The sequence below is a fragment of the Bubalus kerabau genome, chromosome 12, assembly GCF_029407905.1.
Source record: "Bubalus kerabau isolate K-KA32 ecotype Philippines breed swamp buffalo chromosome 12, PCC_UOA_SB_1v2, whole genome shotgun sequence".
Taxonomy (NCBI): Eukaryota; Metazoa; Chordata; class Mammalia; order Artiodactyla; family Bovidae; genus Bubalus; species Bubalus kerabau.
This window is the reverse complement of record NC_073635.1, coordinates 77,888,119-77,911,468: the sequence shown is the minus strand read 5'-3', so window position 1 is coordinate 77,911,468 and position 23,350 is coordinate 77,888,119. Positions and strand designations below refer to the sequence as shown.

Below are 23,350 nucleotides of genomic sequence, written 5' to 3'. Positions count from 1 at the left end.
TTCCTTCTGCTTACTTTCAATTTGGCTTGCTATTTTCTTTTCTAGTATTTTAAGGTGAAAGCTCAGGTTACATTGGAATTGGAAACTTTCTTTTTTGGTGTTATAAGCATTTAGAGTTGTAAATTTTCCTCTATGCAGTGCTTTGGTTGCATTCCATAATTTACATCTGTTTTGTTTTAGTCTTCATTCAATTCCAAATATTTTTTTTTATTCCTTTTTGGTTTCTTCTTTGACCAATGGGTTATTTAGAAGTATGTTAGTATCCAAATATTTGGCACAGATTTCTTTCTGTTTTAGATCTGCAATTTATTTTATGGTCAGAAAACAGACATTGCATAATTTAAGTTAAAAATTGTACTGAGAATTATTGAATGGCTCAGCATATAGCCTGTTGAGTTACTTCTTATATCAGTTATTGAAGTGGATTATTGAAATCCCCAACTACTACTTCTTTAATTGTCTATTTCTCCTTTCAGTTCTGTTGGTTTTTGCTTCAAGCATTTGAGTTTCTATTATTAGGTGCATATACATTTATAATTGTGATATCTTTCTGATGTATTGACTCTTTTGACATTATGAAATGTCTTCTTTGTTTCTATAATATTACTATATTAAAATTTGTTTGATATTAATATAACTACTCCAGACCCATAATCATTATTGTTTCATGGTATTCCTTTTCCAATCTTTACTTTCAAGCTATTTATGTCTGCATCTCTTCTAGATAGCATACAGACATCACAAAACAGAAAAAAAAAAAAAAACTTGAGTTTTTTTTTTCTCCTTAATTAGCACCTTACAGGTTTAAATTACAAAGCCAGTAAAGACACCATCTACCCTAAACAAGCAATTGTAAGGTTAGGTAATGAGACACAGTTTTAGCACTGTATTCTTAGGAAAATTTGCATACTTTTTCTTTTAGGTAACTTTTCAATTTGGAAATAAGTGTTTAACTCTTCCTGGAGATCAGATATGGCTTATCTGAGTTTCTAGTCACTTCTTGTCTTCTTTTCTGTGGTCTTGATGACTTCAGATATCCTATTAGTTCTAAGGATACAAGGAAAACTTTAAAACATTTCACTATTTATATCTTAATATTCCTTCAAGAAGGCAGCTTTTCTTATTGCTCACAATATCATCAACCAGGTAAGTGACTGATGCCAACAGAGCAGGTGCTTCAGTTTTTAACCTCAACAATTTTATGACTCTGTTGGGCACTGCACCTGCCAGTTAAGATTCACTGCCGCTTTTCAGCCACTACATGTAGACACTCCATCTTCTTCTCGTTCCCAATAACACACACGCTTCTCCCAAAGTCTGCCCTTCAAAACACATATAACAATATATTGCATTCTCTGAGAATCCACTTGCATCCAATTCCCATCATTTAATATTTAGAAAATACACTGTCTCCATGTCACTTAGGTTATTATTTCCATGGACCAACATACAACAACAGGACACTGTGTTGACTAAAATGTCCCAGAGCTGGAAGTAGTGTTCGGAATAAGTCCATCTTTCTGTGAACCTCAGGAAGATAGGAATGAGAACTATCCAATGAGTTAAGTGTGAGGAGCAACATTTTGGAATGAACAAAGGTAGACACATCTTTGTTGATTTCCACCTTGGGTAGGCTCAAGATGGCAAAGTCATCGTGTCTCCTACAGACAATTCTAGAATGTCTAAGAGGACCATTCGTCTGCAATGTCATCGCTGAAATTGCTAGTGTCCAAGTAATGCAAAATTATTTGACTCCAACTGTGGTAAACTAAAGGACTGTTTTATTCTTAACATATCCCCAGGTCTTTGAATTTATGTCTGCTGCTACTGCTGCTAAGTCGCTTCAGTCGTGTCCGACTCTGTGCGACCCCATAGACGGCAGCCCACCAGGCTCCATCATCCCTGGGATTCTCCAGGCAAGAACAATGGAGTGGGTTGCCATTTCCTTCTCCAATGCATGAAAGTAAAAAGGGAAAGTGAAGTCACTCAGTTATGTCCAACTCTTAACGACCCCATGGACTGCAGCCTACCAGGCTCCTCCATCCATGGGATCTTCCAGGCAAGAGTACTGGAGTGGGTTGCCATTGCCTTCTCCGAATTTATGTCTGAGACACCTTTATTAATTTTTGCAATCTAGGCTAACAAGTGTACCTACCATGCTTCATAAGGTAGATGACAAGGAACACAGGGGCAGTTCCTCTTGAAACTTTAAAATAACTTATCTGGTTAACCTAACAGTTACAGATTTAGGGGGGCTCCAATTTTGGAGATAGGGCAAGTATTTAATATATAAAAGGTTGCTACAATTTAAAGTACCTGAAGACTGGAAGTATCTTCTGAATTAGAGGCTTGTGTCAGATAAGTCTATTTTTTAATAAACATGCAAAAATGATTTTATGTCTGTCAAATAAGCTGGAAGGATTTTGTTTGTCAAACATTTATTACTTATCTATAGCAAAAATATTTTATAATGGTTCACATTTTTGAAAGCATTCCCATGTCCATTAATAGGCTTTATTCTTTTAATAATTCTGGGAGGTAAGTGTTATTATACACAAATTACAGCTGAGACTCATTCTGCACAGTTATTAAGGGGAAGAATCTTGATTGGAATTCAGTTCTTCTGATGTTGTATTGAATAATATATTTCACACTATACAACAGAGGTCTCTTCATTAAAAATTTAATTTCCTTGCTAGTCTTACCACATGTGTATGGAACAAGGGTACATATATTTCCGTATATGTAAGAAAAAATAAATTTAGTAATTGAGTTCATAGGCCATTAGGGAATTAAGTAAATTGTGGTGCATCTATAAATTAAATCCTACTCATTAAAAAGTACTATGTAGAATACCTATTATCATGAGAATATAACAACAATATGTAAGCAGAAAAAATTTACCAAAGACTGTGTAAACAGATAGTTCAGAGATGGATGCACACATGTAGAGTAAATTGCTTTATGACAAAGGTACCAAAAATTCAGTAGGAAAAGCATTTATTTATGGTGTGATGTAATTGGGCTATTGTACATCATCTTGAGAAATCATGGGTGGGAAACATTACTGGAGAATAAATTACTAATTTCATTAATGTTCTGCTTTGCATATTACTTTTTTTTTTGGAAGAACAAAAATCAATTTATCCAGTATATAACTTTAAACTGTACCTGGCATCTAGGTCCATGACCATAATTTACTTTTCTTGCATTTGAAAAAATATCACATGACCTGGTAGCTCAGCGGTAAAGAATCTGTCTGCCAATGCAGGAGATGCAAGTGACTCAGGTTCAATCCCTGGACTGGGAAGATCCCCTGGAGAAGGAAATGGCAACCCATTCCAGCATTCTTGCCTGGGAAATCCCATGGACAGAGGAACCTGGTGGGCTACAAGTCCATGGGGTAGCAAAAGAATCAGACATGACTTAGAGACTAAACAATAACTCTTAACAATGCTTTTCTCAGAGGTTCAAAGACAAGCTTCACCGTTCCCTTAGTTTATGAACAAAGACAGAAATATTAGTCTAATTTGGAAGCTCTTCAGGGAATTATACCTATAGATATGTTTCATACATTATCTGAATTTCTCTTGGCAACCAATGATTCTGAATTATCATTAAACCAAAGACTTATTATCGTAACAGTGAAAATGAGTGAGATCTTTTACTACCAAAAACTATGTTCGGCTCATTCCTTTGTTCTTGAGATGCGAGTTCTCCTCTCAGAAGATATAAAGAGACTTGAGCAGCCTGATAGAAGATTGACAAGTAAACAAGGTCAGGAGACACATCTCCACTCTGTCATACTGCGGCCTAATTTTCTTGTCTTTTTCCCCCAGCCATTCGTACCCAACTTCCAGAGACAAAATGCACATCCAGTGAATATGGAAGGAGAAAGATCTACAGGTTTTTGGCAGAGTTTCATTTTACTCTTTATCACCAATGCCTCACCTCCCACGGCACTGGCTCTAGTAATACTCAGCATACAAGCAGGATTTTCTTCGTGGGGATGGCTCACCACAGAGGGTCTTTGAACCATCTTCTACACGAAGTAGTAGTTCTCTTGTACAGGCTTCCAAGAAGACTGATTATTGGGGAATAGATACAAATGAATAAACCGAAGTAAAAATCAGTAGTCCTCCCTTTGATAGCTCCCCTCCCTTTGACATGAGTTTTGACTAAGAATTTAAAATGATGATGTTTTCTATTTTGCATTTATCCTTCTGCACATAAGCCATAATCATGTGCATTTCAAGCACTTTTGTATCCCCCATTGAACTTGACTTTGAAACTCATTTTCTAACATATATGAAATGTCCCCTGATTTAGTCTCCTTAAGACAAAGTGACCACCCACCCACGTCAGGGGTGGGCTTATGGTTTCTCGAGTCCCTGCCATCATGAATGTGTGTTTTTTTTGTTGTTGTTGTTGAGAAATTGGGTTGAACTGAAAAGCACAAAGTAAGGAAGTAAGATGGTCATTTTATTTTTTCCTGTCAGATACTGGAAGAGAAAAAAATATAAACTTAACAATGTCCTAAGGGCTCAGGTGATATTTGCCCTCCACTGATAAACACCTCAAAAAATAACAAAAATTGCTGGTAAGCCAGCCAAGACAGCAAAAAATTTCCTTCAACTCCTGATGGGAAAAAAAAAACTGATTCTAACCTTGTCAAATTAAATAATCACTTCACACAGGTTAACTCTATTTTTTTTTCCTAATAATGATGGTTTTCAGAGTAGGCATATCTAAGCATGTGTAAAAGATAAAGATGAGATGCATGTTTTTATACTAATGATTAAAAATAAGCCAGAGAGAGGCTAGTTCCTACAGATTTGATTTGTTTTGATTAGGATATTTCTTTTTTGCAAGTGGCATTTTTACAAACACAAATTGTAAAAGGCTTTATCCATAACCTACTATCTAGTCTCTGTTAAATGGGAAAGAATGAAAGATAAGAACTAAATCCACAGTGAACAGACAATTGGGTTTTCTAAAACTCTTGGTTCAAGATCCATGTGAGTAAAAAAGTGAAGATCCCTGCCTTTGCATTCACCTCAGGAAATATTTTAGCAAATGCAAGATCCCAAATAGTACTGACATTTAAAAAACTTGCTCAAAGCATTTCTATTTTCTTGCAGAGCAAACAGCCAACCATCAGAGTCTGGTCATCAATTCATTGACAATTACCCTGATGTGACTGGAATTTTGTGACACTGTAAGAAAATCTGTCCCATTTCCTTTACCAGTGTTGCTTTTTTTTAAAGAGGCATTTCTTAAAAACAACCAAATAGGAGGATGGAGATGGCCCTGCAATGCCTTTTTAAATGTACAGTTTTAGAGTAATTACGAGTGTTATTGCTGACTGCAGCAATATTTCCAGAAACTGTGCCCCCACAGTTCCTCAAAGACTGGAGGCATAATTCACATCAAAGGTTACTAAGCATCTCTTTGACTGAATTTAGTCTTCCCTTCAAAGAAAGATACAGAACAATTTGTCCTAATGCACTGTACAATCAAGAACAAACAGGTGAGATGCTTTCAATCCATAAGGCTATATATCAACAATTCAATACGAAGTGATGATGGCTATTTTACCCATCAGCTTCTTTCACTGTGTGTACCAAGTACATCAAAGCAGAGTCATATCTTAAAGATGAAGAATGAGGAAGCAAAAGATAGACAAACAGAAGGGGGAAGGAAGAGAGAGAAGGACAGGAGGGAAGGGAGGGAGAGAAACAGGTAGAGAAGAGAAGGAATAGAGAGAAAGGCAAAGAAACAAAAAGTGTGTTTGAGTCTCTCTTCCATAGATGTGGAGACCATAGATGGAGAGGACGATTTGAAGACTGACTGGCAGGGAGCGGATCATCTGAGTTTGAATGAGGGAGATTATATTTACACACAGAAGAGTATCCAGCATGTCCCAGCACTACCTTTCCCAATGCTCCAAAGGGTCTAGTCTCTTCCTGGAAAGACAGCTGCTGCCCAAGATGAAAAGAGTTAGGGATGAATAAGGGGGCTGGCCCAATAGGCACAGTGTCGGAACATCTGTGACCAAGGGATGGAGTCAACAGCTGGGAAAATGCCATATTGGTCCCCGTGGGAGAGAAATACGGGAGACTCTCAGCTCACAGCGTGTTGTTCCTGTGCCCACACCACTCGCACGTTACTGCTTTCACTCACGTGGTCCACAGCCATGACACCATCTTGTCTGTCCTTCCTGCTACTTAACATGAGGGCTTTCTTGATATATCCAGCTCAAGGGAAGGTGATAGTAAGCCTCTATTATTGGACTGTATATCAAATTTTCTATATATATTGGACTGCATGCCAAATATAAAATTGTCTACTTTATATAAGTGTGTGTATATACATATATGCACACATACAAATATATATGAATACAGTTGTTCAGTGGTGTCCAACTCTTTGCAACACTATGGACTGTAGTCTACCAGGCTCCTCTGTCCATGGGATTTTCCAGGCAAGAACACTGGAATGGGTTGCCATTTCCTACTCCAGGGACAAATATGTATACAGACAGACACACATATATACACACATACATACAAATAAGCATGTATATATTACATATATATATATACCACTTACATACATACAAATGAATTTATAGATATAGATATAGATATATATAATAGTAGAACTTAATTATATACATAATTATTTTTTGTTGTTCAGTCACTAAGCCACGTCCAACTCTTTGTGACCCCATGGACTGCAGCTCATCAGGCTTCCCTGTCCTTCACTATCTCCAGGAGTTTGCTCAAACTCATGTCCATTGAGTTGGTGATATATATATAACTATATATATATACACATATATATATATATGTCTGAGACTAGATACAAGGTATTGAGCTTCTACATATCTGATACGTGTCATGACAGCAATGTATGGCATTGTATGTCATGACAAATATGAATTATGAGTGCATTCATTCATTCCACAAAATTTTACTAAAGATTTTGTTATGAGCAAAGAATTGAACCACATACTGAAGAGATAAGAGGGTCAAGGAGAATATGGTTTGCACAGTTCAAATTAGTTTCAAACTGCATTAAGGAAAAGTCATGTAAACAACTCATTGAGCACTGAACAGTATGAAGCCAGTGTCCTGATACAGATAAAACCTGAGGCTGAGAAGAACTAAAGAAAGAAGGGATTTTCATTGTATGGTCTCGGGGTGGAAGGGCACAAGGAAATGTTTCTTGAAGGGGATGTTTTAGAGTTCATTTTAACAGTTGGAGAAGGAGTAAGAGTTCTGCAAGCCAGTAGAAAAATGTGAGCAGGGCCCTGCCAGAGGGAGGGGACACCATTCCGAGGAATCGCATGGAGGTTCACCCATGTGGAGAGGAGGGTGCAGCAAGGAAGCCATGCCAGGGACAAGGTGGTCTATGATGTAGACACCATGCTGAATCTAGGTCAGAAGATGTGCAATTACTGATTCAGTCAGGGATGACAATGGGGAAGACAAGGCATTTTAACTAAGTATTAAACAATAAATATGGCTTCTATAGTCAGAAGTGGGATGGAAAAAAAAAAACATTACAGAAGAACAGGATGGCATTAGGAAATGAGTGTAGATAAGAACATATTGTGGACTCAGTGAATGGTGAATGTATACTTAGGATAGGAAACTTTGCTCATTCCTGGCACATGCTAGTGAAATGAAAGTGAAAGCCACTCAGTTGTGCCTGGCTCTTTGCCACCTCACAGACTGTAGCCCACCAGGCTCCTCTGTCCATGGGATTCTCCAGGCAAGAATATTGGAGTGGGCTGCCATTTCCTCCTCCGGCAGATCTTCTGGATCCAGTAATGGAACCCACATCTCTTGCATCTCCTGCATTGACAGGTAGGTTCTCTACCACTAGTGCCACCGGGGAAGCCCCAGTCACCAGTGAGGAGGGGCTGAAGGATTTTCAAAGGCAAAAGTGACAGGACCAGCACTGTGAGTCCAGAATTGACATAAAGGATGGATTAGATAAGAAGTAGCAGAAAGAATCGGAGAAGGCAATGGCACCCCATTCCAGTACTCTTGCCTGGAAAATCCCATGGATGGAGGAGCCTGGTGGGCTGCAGTCCATGGGGTCTCACAGAGTCGGACACAACTTCACTTTCACTTTCATGCATTGGAGAAGGAAATGGCAACCCACTCCAGTGTTCTTGCCTGAAGAATCCCAGGGACAGCGGAGCCTGATGGGCTGCCGTCTATGGGGTCGCACAGAGTCGGACATGACTGAAGTGACTTAGCAGTAGCAGCAGAAGGAATAGCTTATCACTATACCACAGACTCAAATTAACAGGGATTTAGGTAACAGTAGGAAATAAATAGATAGAATGACTTTGAAAACATCAGAAAGGTAGAGCTATCTACTGCTATTACATAGCTTTCCCAGACTTACCCACCCACAAGAACACAGTTTTGCAAGCCTCTAAATATATACCGCAAGCTCTTTAGGTGTATTTTGGCCATGGTTTAGGTCTGTACACTTCATTTCCCCTCTAGCATCATTCTCATATTTTGGTCTTCTGCCCTATTAGCTCAGTTGCCTGTTTCCAGGCACGTTTCTACATCTCTCTTGGACTTAAAATAAGTTCTACTTCCCCAATTTGTGATTCAGCATTCATTTTTGTATTCTTTCTGTTCCTTGTTACTTCACATAAGTGAATCCCTCATCCCAGCCTCAGCCTTTGGACCCAAACCCCAAAGGTGGCCTACTTGTTCAGAACCTACCCTATTTCCTGAGCCCCCTGAAGTTAGATCCACCAAGGAAGGAGTTAGTAGAGGAGGACTTCTGTATAGATTAGATGTGGGAAGGAAATAAAAGTCAAAAATCAATTGCTTTATATGGCAGGTCATTCCGTTATAGATATTTATAGAGCTTCCACTATAAGCCAATCATGGCTCTTCATGCTTAATGCTAACCAGAGAACAAAACAACCAACATTCATTCTCTTGTGTAACTTGATTTCTAAGTGGGGGAGCGAATCAATTCGTGAGAAATGTGATAATATATATAAAAGATGGAGCCTGTTGGAAGATGCTAAGTGCTATGGGAAAAGTGGAGCCGGGTATGGGGGAGTCAGTACTAAAGGCAGAAGAAGTGGGCCAGTAGGATGCGACATTGAGTCAGGCTGGCAGCCCTCATTGAGGAGGGGAACAATAAGCCAAGACTGGATAGAAGATGGAGGTAACTGGCCAAGAAAGTATCTAGGGGAAGAGCATTCCAGGTAGGAATAATAGGAACATGTTTAGTGAGTTCTGCAAACAGCAAGGACACCAGGATATCTCCTTCATGGTAAGTAAAAGAGAGTCTTACAGGACACGAAATCATAGTAAATCTGGAGACAATCTTGTAGGTTTTTATAAGCCATTATGAGGACTTTGGTTTTCACTAGGCACCATTGGCACATTTGAGTCAAGTAACCTGACCTGCCTGATATTTTTAGGGATTACTCTGATTGTGCATTGAAGAAAAAAAGGAACAAACTGTGAACAGAAACAGAGAGATCAGTGAGGAGGCTTCTGCAGCCACCCAAGTGAGACATGACAACGGTCGCATCAGGAACAGCAATAGAGACTGTGAGCTGTGAGCAGAAATGAGATGTATTTCATGTCTTTCTGATGAGTTGGATAGAGAGAGGGAATGGACAGAGAGTGAAAGGGTTTTGTTGCCCAAACAATTAAAAGGTGAAATTGCTATAAAAACTGAGGTAGAGAAGAGAGTGGCTGGAGCAGATTTGTGCTGATAATTGGGACTGCAGCTCAGCACATGTGGAGCAAAAGATGTCTAATAGATACCAAAGGAGATGTTCAAAAAGCAGTTGGATGTAGAGGTCTACAGAGGGGTCTGAGTTGGAGGTATAAATTGGAACATGCTCACATATAAGCTGCATAGAAAATCATGAGACAGGATGAAATTACCAAAGGAATAAGTGAAAAGCAGAGGACCAAGGACAGGGATCAGAGGCAGTCAACACCAAGAGATTGAGCAGAATAATGGTGCTGTCCCTGAGGGCATAAGAGAAAGCCTCAGTGTTATGAGACATGGCCAATTCAATAAATGAGTTTCATTTTGTACGTGCTGTGTTTAAGCTGAACTTCGAAATTCAGGTGACCGCTAATGATGTGCTGATAAATATTTAACAACTGACTCCAGCAGAGGGGAGTGTAATTTGCAGCATTTGCCAAATTCTCCAGTGTAAATATTCCCATCATGGCCGATTGTAAGCTACCAACCGGAAGTGGCAGCTGGAAACACGGGGCTAAGACTCCAAACAACAATTTATTAAATGTCTTTGAATGTTTTTCTTCTCTTGTACAATATTCTGGACATCCTACCAGTTATTTGGCCTACTAGGGTTTTGTTTTGCTTTCTGTTCCATATAATAGCATCTGATGTTGGTAAAAAAAAAAAAAAAATGAATATTTTAAAGTATACAGAGTGTTGTGAGTTTTGGAATTTGTGGACACAGATTTAGGAGATCACCATTCGTCAATAAAATATTTTTTAAACTTTTAAATTTTGTGACATCATCTCTAGTGAAGGGAAATTAAAGTCATAGGAAAGAAAGAAATCTTCAGAGGAGAAACAGGAGAAAACTAGAGCCAAGATGTAGGAAAATGTCCATATTAAGGGGCTCAGGAGAGTTTCAAGTGAAGAAAGCAGAATAAGAAGCTAAATTCTAGGGATTTCCCTGGTGGTCCGGTGGTTAAGAATTCACCTGCCAATGCAGGACGTGGGTTCAGTCCCTGGTCTGGGAAGATCCCACATGCTGCAGGGCGATGCAGCCTGTGCACCACGACGACTGAAGCCCACGTGCCTGGGCTCTGCACCAACAGAAGCCGCTGCAACGAAGAGCAGCCGCCACTCGCAGCAACTAGAGAAAGCCCGTGAGCAGTAACGAAGACCCGGCACAGACGTAAGTAAGTCAGTAAATAAGAAGCTATATTCTAGATTAATTTTTCAAGCTAGCATCATTTTGCTACTGTTACAAAGTAGCTTTTTCCCCTTTCTCTCTACATATTTTCCCTGATAGGTGAAAGTATATCAGATGCAGACAAGAATTTTTCTTTTTAGCCTCTCGTAGAATAGACACAAGTTCTTCACCATACCTATATAAGGATTTCAGTTTGAACTTATCTAAGAAAAAAATATACCACTTTCAGCTTTCCTTAAAATGAATGTCATCAAGACATCTAAATACTCCAACACATACATTATTTAGACTTTCCAAATGGTTAATGTGGTTTCCTAGATGTGCTCAAAAGCAGCTTTTTAAAGGTCATTTGACATTTGCTATGAGACATTGCACTGAATAGCCAACAGGCCTGTTGCACTGATAAACACTAAGAAAAGCCACTAGAAAAAAAGGTGATATCTAGATAATTTAGTTTGTGTGTGTGCAATTAACTTCATTAAAGAACAGAATCAAGTGATTGTTAATTTTTAATTATTTAGATATGAATCATGCTGTGGATAACTAGACATTTGTTATAACAATCAGATGTATGAGACAACTTTTTAAAAGCTCTATTTAGCTTTGGGGTACAGCATATGTGTACTAATCCTGTTTCTAAAAATTTTCAGGACAGTCTTACTGTCCTCATAAATGTATTTGTAATTGTCAACCCATGTATTCTAATTTTTTTCATTTGAAAAACATTAACACTGTTAGCAGATCTGCTTTGGGTAAAATTAAATTTAGGTTCCACCCCCAGTGTCTGCCAAAGGGTGGAGAAGCCTACCCAAATCTAAGAATTCCACTCTGTAGTGGAAAACCTATCAGAAACCTGGCCCACATGCTCTCTGGGTCTGCACTCTTAGGATGGCTCCGCTTATGATCGTGCTAAACGTTTTCTCAAATCACCATTGAATTTCTATCCTAGTTCTTAACAGAAGCTCTGATTCAAAAGGGTTCTATGTTCTCAGAACATTGAAATTATGACTTAAAAAGGAAAAAAAAGCAACAAAAAATCTGTTATTGTATTTTTCCTGGTTTGAAAAATCACGTTGAAGACAGTGACCCTCTTGCAAAAGAAAAGATCATTTCCTCACCGTTTGGGGTCCTTGAGCAATGTCCCTCAGGGCCCATACATGAAATGAGGACAATACGCGTTCACATAATTGATCCACTTTCATCCACATAAAGGGATGAGAAAGCCTCAGATTATTAACAGTCCAGTGCTTTTACAGCTCCCACCTACCATACACTCACTGCTTTCAGATTTCTCCTAATTGAATTACTGAGAGCAGACCAAATGACCTTAGTTGTCCAAGCACTATTTATCACACTTTATTTTACATGAATTTCATTATTAGAGGAAAATATTCTCTTACTCCATTTTCCATCTTCTAGTAATTGTATCTGTGTCGCCCTAAGTTTTCTCTGACTTCTCTTTTCAAGAAACAACTATTAACTTTCAATAAAGTCAGTGACCTTGTTTGAATGACTCTGTCCCCTCCGGTGACCTTGAGGCAAAAATTACAGAAGCATCTGTTGGGAAGTTTGCGAGCACTCTGCAAAGTATGAAAAAGGTAAGAGCTCTTCATCTTGCAGCACCAGTACTCATGGAAAGACACATAAATAGAAAGGGCAAATTCCAGTGACATGCATCCAATAAATTGGAGACTCTTGTCACAGTAAAAGCCAATTCAGCAGTTTATAATCACAATGTATAACATGGTTACATTACTTATTTTTTACTCTCTACGGCATTTTACAATTGTTTCTCTGTGTCATCCTTTGCATCATTGAAAACTCTAACTTTTATCTGCTATGAGATCATCTTTCTGAGCTTGTTGACTTTTACCTCGGCTGTTAGTAACAAGTCCTTTTTGAAATGACATTCCATCAAGAATCACAGATTTTGAAAAATCTGAAAGGTCACTTTGTTCCAAGTAGTGAAAGTGAAAGCTGCTTAGCTGTGGCTGACTCGTTGTGAACCCATGGACTGTGGTCGACCAGGAGACTCTGTCCATGGGATTTTCTAGGCAAGAATACTGGAGTGGGTAGCCATTTCCTTCTACAGGGAATCTTTCCTGACCCAGGGATCAAACCTGGGTCTCCCACCTTGCAGGTAGACTCTACCGTCTGAGCCACCAGGGAAGCCTGTTCCACGTAGACCATCATACAAAATAAACTAGAAGAGAAATAAACTAAATGTTTGTTTTTAAACTATATGCAAGTACATCAAACTCCAGAACTTCTCTTAGCAATTTGCCTGGCATTTCATCCCTTTTAGGCAGGCAAATGGAATCCAAATTCTCTTGCCTGAATTGGAGTTAATTTTAAAACCAACAATCAAGGTGAATCATCATTTTTCAATATATTAATTTATGAACTAAAGGAGTGTATTCGACACGTATTGCATTGGTATCAACAGAGTGTTCACACTAAGTGATTTCTATATTAAATGGGCTTGAATTTTTTCACATAACATGAATCCTATAACTAAAGTGCATATAATAAGGACAAACACACCTGTGGATATTTTCACACATGTTCAGGTATTCTCACCTTAATATTATATTTCACCTAAATGGAATATGTGAGGTAGAGCAGTAACATGAAACGAACATTGGACAAAGGGGAACATGGGTATGGGGTTAAGGTCCAGCTCTCTGATTCATGAATTCCAGTAGACAGTCACCCAAACTCCCTGGGCGTTAGTTTCCTCATTCATGAAACTTTATCTGAAGTCAGATGATTCTATAGGCGCATGTCCAATGCCAGATTAATATCAGGCTTTTGCTGTTTTCTCCTAAACCAAAACAAAGCAAAGCCAAGCCAAACAAATACACAAACACACACAAAATCAAAACCAACCAACTCAACAACAACAACAACAAACAAACAAAGACAGAAAAGGCAGAAAGAACACAGCTGGCCTTAGTTGATACCGAAGGTGGTGCTGAATTTTTCATCTTGGTGATACTACTCTCCCAAGCACAGTGAGAGTATTTAGCAGCAGTGAGAAGTGCTACAGAGTTATTAAACCATGCTCTGCTGTGCCAAAGATGCTTGAATCCTATTAAACAATACATTTCTTTTCTTAAAAAAAGTCTCAATTTTCTGAATCTCTTTACATTTTATCTCTAGTGACTGAAGCACCTATATTAGAATTGAGCAGTTAGTACATCTGGTATAGGACTGATCCAGCATATAAGGCAGAATCTTTCCTCTACCTAAAACAGAATCTTCTTTGAGATCATCCTTCAAATGATTGTCATTTATGGAAGCATAGTATGTCATCTCTGCAGAAGGAGCCACAGAGGGAAATCAATTCCAGGGATTTCTTTTCTGAAACACGGTTTGTCTATTTGCTGTATCAAGAAGCAAACGAGATGTTTGAAAATTTTGTTTTCTTGAGTAAGATGCTCTTACGACATTACTGATCCCAAGGTACAGCCATGGCTTTCTGCTATTGATTTTCACATCCTATTAGGAGTTGGCCAGCCGCATGTTATAAAGCCAGTCCTCATCACATCCAAGCAGGAATGTCAATCAGCTTTCTAGGCTGCTTCCTCTCTTTGCACACCACCCCCTGAGGCAGTCCCCTAAATCATCCCACACAAGCCCTGGCAGCTCACCAAGCCCACGGGCAATGGTGAACTCCAAACTAGACCCACTAAAAAGACTAACATCTCCTGTCCACGTGATACTCTTTCAGGCATCTCAAGGCCTTCCCTGCCTTAAAATCAAAAGTCCACTTTTTGCACTGATACTTCAAACTCCATTAAAAAAATAAAGACAGTTTGACTCAGTATACATCTTCTTCGGAGAGAAAATATATGACCTGAAATCCATATAACTGATTAACCTGACATAATTGATTAATATAAAATCCCTTTCTGAGGACAGACATGAATGAGGAGCCCTTCCAGCAGGTGAATTGGGAATAGTAGAGACAAAGGAGGTGGAAGACACCAAATATTTTACTTCATAATAATTTGTAATAGAATAATAATGATATTCATAATATCAGGTTGTTGAGCTAATTGAGAACGATAAACACCATTAACTGAGTCTTTCAATAGTGAGAAGTAACATCATGAAAATTTTGGTTCAGTTCAGTTCAGTCACTCAGTGGTGTCCATCTCTTTGAGACCCCATGAATTGCAGCGCGCCAGGCCTCCCTGTCCATCACCAACTCCCGGAGTTCACTCAAACTCACGTCCATCAAGTCGGTGATGCCACCCAGCCATCTCATCCTCTGTCATCCCCTTTTCCTCCTGCCCCCAATCCCTCCCAGCATCAGGGTCTTTTCCAATGAGTTAGCTCTTTGCATGAGGTGGCCAAAGTACTGGAGTTTCAGCTTTAGCATCATTCCTTCCAAAGAACACCCAGGACTGATCTCCTTTAGAATGGACTGGCTGGATCTCCTTGCAGTCCAAGGGACTCTCAAGAGTCTTCTCCAACACCACAGTTCAAAAGCATCAGTTCTTCTTTGCTCAGCTTTCTTCACAGTCCAACTCTCACATCCATACATGACCACTGGAAAAACCATAGCCTTGACTAGACAGACCTTCGTAGTGGAAAATTTTGTTAAGGACATTCAAAAAGCCTCTCCTCTATAAAGACAGTGAGAACACTGGTAAAAATTGTCAGAACTGACATTTTTATAACTGAAAATTTGCTATAAGCTTGCAGCAATTCATAGGGCATTTTAAAAAAGGATAAATGTCATTAAGAAGAGCAAGCTTTACAGTGCTTTAAATTGCCCTATTCCCACCCCCACCCCGAAAATTTTAGTGCCCTTGAAAACCAACAACCACAACCACAGCTAAAGCCAGCAGTTTGGCAGCCTTTGGAAAAGGAATAACAAGCTTGGAGTATCTTCAAAGCTTCATTCCCAGAGAGCTGGCCACTGTTTGACCTGTTTTGTGGTTTCCTAAAAGATCACACTTGCAAAACTGTCTTTAAATGTTGTAACTAGAAGCTCACCCAATGCCAGAAGCCTTTTTTCCAGGGGTATTTGAATATATATATATATATATATATATATATATATATATATATATATAAAACGATTGTTTAGTGCAACTCCCTGAAGCAGTGGCTAACAGTTGAGACAATAGCTTAATAAAAGCTTAAAAGGAAAAGATGGAGAATGAGATGTCCATAGGAGGCTTTGGAAATCCCTAATATGTTCCTGGGAATTTAGAAGCCTATGTGCGACCCCATAGACGGAAGCCCACCAGGCTCCCCCATCCCTGGGATTCTCCAGGCAAGAGCACTGGAGTGGGTAACCTCTGGCTAGACCTGAGGTTCTATGCAAGCAGAAAAAGAAGGCTAAGAAGCCGCAGCCCAGCTGAGTGCTAAAGGTATTATCTAGTACATACACACACACACACACACACACACACACACACACACACATGCATACATAGCCCTAGGCAAAGACTGGGGGACTAAGCAGTTCCAGGCTTTTAAGGAAGTCTTTGTGGAAGCATTAGCTGACCATTAGGATAATTGAGCAGAGACTTCCCTGGCTACACACATAAAAGAATACAGACCCTATAGAATTTGTTCAGAAAAGTCGCTAAATAAACATCAAACAGCAACAGCAACAAACCCTGGGCAAGAGGAAGAATCTGATTTCCAGAGTCGCCATATTATATGAAGCAAAATGTTTAGTTTTCAACAAAAAATAGGAGAAATACAAAGAAACAAGAAAGGATGGCCTATACCCACAATCAATAGAAAACTGGTCCTGAGGCTGGCCAAACATTGGGACTTAACAATAATGAGTTTAAATTAGTTATTTCAAATATGGTCAAGGAACTAAAGGAACATGTCTAAAGATCTACAGGAAAAATTGTGAAATAATGTTTCATCAAATAGAGTACATGAATAAAAAGATAGAAATTATAAAAAATCCAAATAGACATTCTGGAGATTAAAAGTACAATAAGTGAAATGAAAAATTCACTACAAGAGTTCAACAGCAGTTTTGAGCAAGAAGAATTAAAGATAGATGAACTTGTAGATCAAGTGAGATTACCTAGTCTAGGGAAAATTTTTACAATTTTTTATAATTTTTATAAATTTATAAATTGTTATAATTTAAAAAATTATCATTTTATAATGATAAAAGGGTTGTTGTTGTTGTTCAGTTACTAAGTTGAGTCCGACTCCTTACTACCCCACGGACTGCAGCATGGCAGTCTTCCCTGTCCTTTACCATATCCCAGAGTTTGCTCAAATTCATGTGCATTGAGTCAATGATGCCATCTAACCATCCATCCATCTAACCATCTCATCCATAAATCCATCAAAAAGATATGGTCATTATAAACCTTGCTGTTGTTGTTCAGTCACTAAGTCATGCCCAGTTGTGACACCATGGACTGCAGCACGCCAGGCTTCCTGGTCCTTCTCTATCTCCCAGAGTTTGCTCAAACTCTTGTCCGTTGAGTTGGTGATGCCCTCCAGCAATCTCTGCACCTAACAAAACAGTCCCAAAATACATGTAGCAAAAACTGACAGAACTGAAGAGAGAGGCAGAACATTCAATAATAATAGATGGAAATATCAATAACCCATTTTCAATGATGGATAAAACAACTGGTAGATGATCACAAGGAAATGCAAATCCTGGACAGCACTATAAAACAACTAGACCCAGTAGACACTTATTGAACACTCTACTCAGTACAAGACTATTCTCAACTGCACATGGAACATTCTCCAGGATATGTCATATGTTAGGCCAAAGGCAAGCCTCAATAATCTTAAATATCTATTACTAAAATGCAATGAATTAAAAATCAGTGGTTGGTGAATCAGAATGCACTCTGACAGACAGCATCCTCTTTTCTTTCTTCATAGGACTTTTCATAACATGAAATTATAGTCCTGGGTCTGAAGATAGAAAAGCAGATAATATAAATACTGTGAACAACTTGTCGTGGTTTGCCTGAGACTTCCCAAGGGTTGACACTGATAGTCCCAAGTGCTGGGAGTTCTCTCAGTCCTGAGAAAATCAGAGTATTGGTCACACGAAGGAATAACTAAGCTACAAGTCTTAGCTCACTGATGCCAGACAACTAGGTGTTCACGTCATAAGTCATAAGAGCCATCATCACCTAGGAGACAGCGTTGCAAGTCAACCTTCCTTCCCTGACAACCCTAAGCGTCTTATAAACCTCAGGAGGGTCTCTGTGTCTACCCACTACAAGTCGCCCTTCTCAGTTACCACGGAAACACCATGTAGAAACTAAACAAAGATGGGATTTTTAACCCAGCCTTTGAAAAAAAGAGACTCTCCAAGAAAGCACTACCATTTTGGAAGGAAGGGTGAATGCATTATTGTTTCTTTACTTGTTTATTCTGCTTCTTCCCTAAGCTCTTTACTCTGTAAGAGCAGGAGATTCACATTTTTGTTCACTAACATTTAGTATCTAGCAAATGCCTGGCACCTGGTGAATATTCAATAAATATTGGAAGCAATGACCACGAATAATAACTTCTAAGGCCTCGCTCTTTATCATCATCTATTGCAATCCTTGATTTAATACTTAAATTTTCCTGCCTTAATATAAATATAAACTAATAGTATGAACTACTCACATAGCATGTAGGCATGATGTCATTCTAATAAACTGACAGAATAAGCTTTTGAGGTAGTCATCCCCATTTTCCAGATGAAGGAACTGAGGATTAAAAAAATGAAAGAATTTGTTCAAATCCCAGCAAGAACTATTTCTGTGTTCATACAATGTAAAATAAGAAATATCAAGTGATTGATAAATGTTCCTTATAGAGACCACTTATAGAGCCTCTACTATTGTTTATCATATGAATCTGGTAAGCTAAATATTTTCATACCTGACATAAAGGTGGTACCAGCCAAGCCCTTCTTCAATGAACAAAATTCAAATTCACACACAGTTACGTAGGGCTACAGTAGTTATAATCATGACCTCTGAATTCATTAAGCTGTGGCAAATTTTGAATCCACAAACCTTGCCAAAAGTTTTTTTCTTCTAATTTCTCAGAGGTAACCAAAAATCCCACTTTCATTCATTAGTTTATTTCTTACTTTATTGTCCATAACCAACATGACTCTAAAACCTCTCTTTTTTTCTTCTTCTTTTTTAAAGAGAATCCTCAGGTGTGCATGCACGCTATTTAAACTAAGTTCCCTAAAGCTGAATACAACTTGTCTTCAAACAGCAGAGAGGAAGGAGGGCAGAAATCTTCAAATATATATAAATTTATAGCAGGCTTCTGTTGAACTCCTGCTCTTGTCAACTCATTTAGAACACAATTTTCCAAATGCCACTGCTTTCTGGGATTCAGGAGACAGGAAGAGAGCTCTTTCATTTCATTAGATTTGTGTCAACTCCATTCTAAGTTTCTAACAATAAGAACTCTCAGAAAAATATGCTGAGCTTCCCTTTGGGGCTAGGCTGCTGAGATACTGGCATCGCAAAGCATCAGAAGTAAATAAAATGACACACACTGTGTTCCAGGCACAAGGAGGCCCAAGAGATAGGACGAGAAATTCAGTTGATATGCCCAGGATCCTACCTCCAACGGCATGCTGCTGTTTTCTCCATATTCAGAGCTGCAGTCATGGCCAAATGGCTCACTCTGAGCCAAATTCTCCCCTCAGCTCCATGTAGGCAACTTTATCCAAAGTCACAAAGGTGTACAAGCACTTCTCTAACACTGACATTTGGCAGTGGGGCCACTGAGTTCTCTTATGGGCTGCATACTTACCATGCGGTAAAGTGCCTTTCTACCAGTTTCTGCACAAACATGAACCTGTTTGCTCCTCTCAGATGGCAGCGCTTGCCACACAGTTTCCTCACTTTTTAAAGCTTTTTGTGTTTTACCAGTCAGGAGCACATTTTGCAAGTCCCTGGCAAACACAAGTGTACTTTCTTCTTGGCTTCCACACTTGCGGAAGCCAGATGAAAGGAACAGCTCCCTGGGAAAGCTTCGGATTTCATCAACCTGTAGATGAAGTGGTCCTCCACCTCTCAGTCAGGTTTTCGAGGAATTGTATTTCCTTAATTGAAGAAGTAAAAGTGCAGAAGAGGGTAAGTGAAGAAAAGCATTCAAGGTTTTCTCATTTGAGAAGTATTTTGGGATCCACCTCTCTAGTCTGTCCCCCTTAGGTTAAGTGGGCAGTTTCCACACCCCAAGTGCATCTTTTATCTTACTCTGTGGGAGTGAGACTTGCTAGGTACTGTTTGATGTGGGCTTTCTGAGGCAGAGCCAATATTGTGGTTTTGTGGGGTATTTTTAAAGATTTTTTTTAATGGACTATTTAAAAAATATTTATTGAATTTATGATATTGTTTCCATTTTTCTATTTTAGTTTTTTGGCCATAAGGTATGTGTGATCTTAGCTTCCCAACCAGGATTTGAACCGGCAACCCCTGCCTTGTAAGGCAAAGTCTTAACCACGAGACCTCTAGGAGGCCCCAACCAACCGATATTTTTGACCTAGAGCAAAGAGTCCAGCAGTCAGATCAAGATGCATTTCCTGTCCACCTACTCTGTGATAGGCACCAAGTCTCCTCCCAGGGATGGGATGTCCTTCCCTTGAGGAACTTACTGTCTAGTCAGTCCATGGATGCATCAGCATAACATTTACGCACAAGGCAACTAGAAATGACATAGGGTTTGACCAAGACGCCAAAGGAACACAGCAGATGGATTCGTAATCCTGGTTGGTAGGATCAAGAAGACGGCTGGGAGAAGACTATGCCAGAGCTGAGTCCTGAAAATAAATACGAATTAAGAATTAGTAGACAGGGAGTTCCAGGCATGGGCAGCAGCAGGAACAAAGGCAAAAGGGCACAGAACACCATGCAGTGTGCCCTGCAAATTTCAAGCAGGAGGCTAGGAACAGCAGGCCACGAAGACTGCAGAGGTGGGCTGTATCCAGGTAACCAAGAACGTTTTTAAATCTTATTTTTGAGAAAGATAGACACTGAAAATTTTCAACTCTAAGGGAAATGGGCTCATATCTATGCTTTAAACTGTTCAAAGTGGCAACTTAATAAAGGGACTGGTTTTATTTGTGCAAGACTGAAAACAGGGAGCTCAACTGGGAAGCAATTTTAATTGTCTTGGTGAAAGATCAGGGGAGCCTGTATTGGAGGTGTTATTAGGGCTGAGAGGAAGGCTACATAAGAAATATTGACAAGGCAGAATGGGAAGGATATTGCGTTGGATTAGAGGCAGGAAGTGAGTAGCTTGATGGTCTTGTTAGACCTTGACATATATGAGCCTGAAGTTCAGAGAAGTGTCAGGGATTAAAATTAACGTATGTGACTCCTAATTTTATAGGAGCTGAAATTATCCTTGAGAAGAGATGAGATGTCCCATGAAGAATTCTTGTTCAAAGAGAGCTGCAGCAGCTGGGAATCTGGCGTGGGGGAGGGGCAGGAAACTATGATTTAGGGGTAATCTGGGGAACAGGTGCCCCTGAAGGTGATGAGGAGACATTTCCAGAAACTTGCATGTGAGACAATAAGAGTGTGAGGTCTTGGAGCCTCAGGGACTTGCAAAATATGTAAAGATTTTTATAGAAAAGGCAGAGAATAGTGTCAATGCCCCATTGTGGTAAAGTCAATCTAGAGTGATATCCGATAACTTAGGCAATAAGGAAGTCTTTGAAGTCCTTCTCTGTGGCAGACACACACATGCATATTGTTTAATAAATATACAAATGAATGAATGGATAAAACCAAGTCTTTAGAGACTTTAGGATATAAAAAGTGAGGCTTAATTTGTTGGGTGAAGGTTGATTTTCAAAGGACCCCAAATCTCTAGCTTTATGAATCCTTAATTAGATTTAATGACACAAAACAAGTCATTCTATCTCAAGCCTTTTCTTATTGACTTTCCTTCTCCATACCCTTGGCCATGCATATTAACAATGATAGATGAAGCAAGTCCTAAGGTGAAAATACAGAATCCAGGGATCCTTTATCATTTGTCACAAATAGGACCCACTTGCACATTTACATGTACATTTGGGGTCACAGGTCAGCAGATATATTGACCTGGAGAACTAGATGCCACAGGGTCAGAGTTTTAAAACCAGCCCTTTCCTGGAGCAGCCTGTTGCCTTAATTTGAGGTAATAGACTAATGGATTTCTAAATTTTCTTCCACTTAAAAGTTTTTCTAGAGTCTTCACTCTCGAATGCCTTCAGAGCCTCCTAGATTCACTCTGTAAGTACTCAACAAAGACGGTGGCCTCCAATTTAGTTCTTTGAGAGGAAAAGTTTTATTCTTAAGCAAAGGGTTTGCTATTTGTTCCTGAACCAAGCTGAGATTTATTTTGCTTTCTGCAGTTGCTCTTCATTTCTGCTTTCCCTGTTGTGTTTGTACTATGCCTTCACTTTATATTCCTGCCTTTCTCTCTGGAAGTCTGAGAAACGCTGGTCCCCGCAAATGAGCACACCCATGCTGACTGATCCATGGAAGAGTACCAAAATCCGCTCCTCCATACTTCGACTCACTGCAGGGAGGAGGCACACCGCCATCTTTGTAGCTTCCTGTGTTCCAAGAGTGACAGGAAAGCGAGATGAAGGAGCAGGAAAAGACTTAGAAGAGGCTCTGATTATAAGTGTGGCTCGCAGCACAGTGAGAAGAGAAACACAAATAAATGACCTGGCTGATTTTACCGTCAACAGGCGCATCGCCTTCATATAGTCCCAGATTTTTACATCTACTAATGTCTTGCCTGGTGTACTCACATGATGCACCATATGGACAGAGGCAATGTTTTCCTTAATCCTTAGTGTAGTGTACAGCCTGAACCATCAAAGTTCCACCACCAACACTAACAATAAAAAGAAATGGTATTGCTGCTGCAAAACAGTGATTCGCTTTCAGTATGGAAGCTGCTAAGGGCAGGAATCCTCTTTATGTTATATACTATTCTCAGAGCCCCCTTGGCGCTGACTAAATGGCAAAATCAAGGAGGCCCTCTTCTTTTGCTGACACCATAAATTTAAGCATCTTCACAGTCACCTAATTTCCCTGCTGTTTCCAAAGGTGGTGCTTTGGAATTGCTTTGCAAGGGTTATTTTAAAAAATCGAATTGCAGAAAACAAAGTGCATTTGAAGTTTTACTAGATGATATTCTGAGACCCCAAAGTTTTACTGATATTCTGAGGCCCCAAAGAAATAATTGTCCACCAGGTGATATTCTATAATTCAATGAACTCTCAATTAGGTCCAATCAATGGATCAGTCCCTCACTCCTGTCTTAATAAACCTGAGCTCTAACTTGCATGGATTTTCAGATATGTCTCCATGGGATTTACCAAATGGCAGTCCTTTCCACTCTGCT

The 23,350-nt window shown here is 39.3% G+C and overlaps 1 protein-coding gene and 1 pseudogene across 1 annotated transcript in view; both read right to left on the bottom strand.

Annotated features, from left to right (window-relative positions):
- The window catches only part of HS6ST3 (heparan sulfate 6-O-sulfotransferase 3), a 728,019-nt gene that overhangs the window by 177,036 nt on the left and 527,633 nt on the right, over positions 1 to 23,350 (bottom strand). The window lies entirely within an intron of this gene.
- LOC129624810 (ubiquitin-conjugating enzyme E2 variant 3-like) lies at positions 1,395 to 22,694 on the bottom strand (annotated as a pseudogene).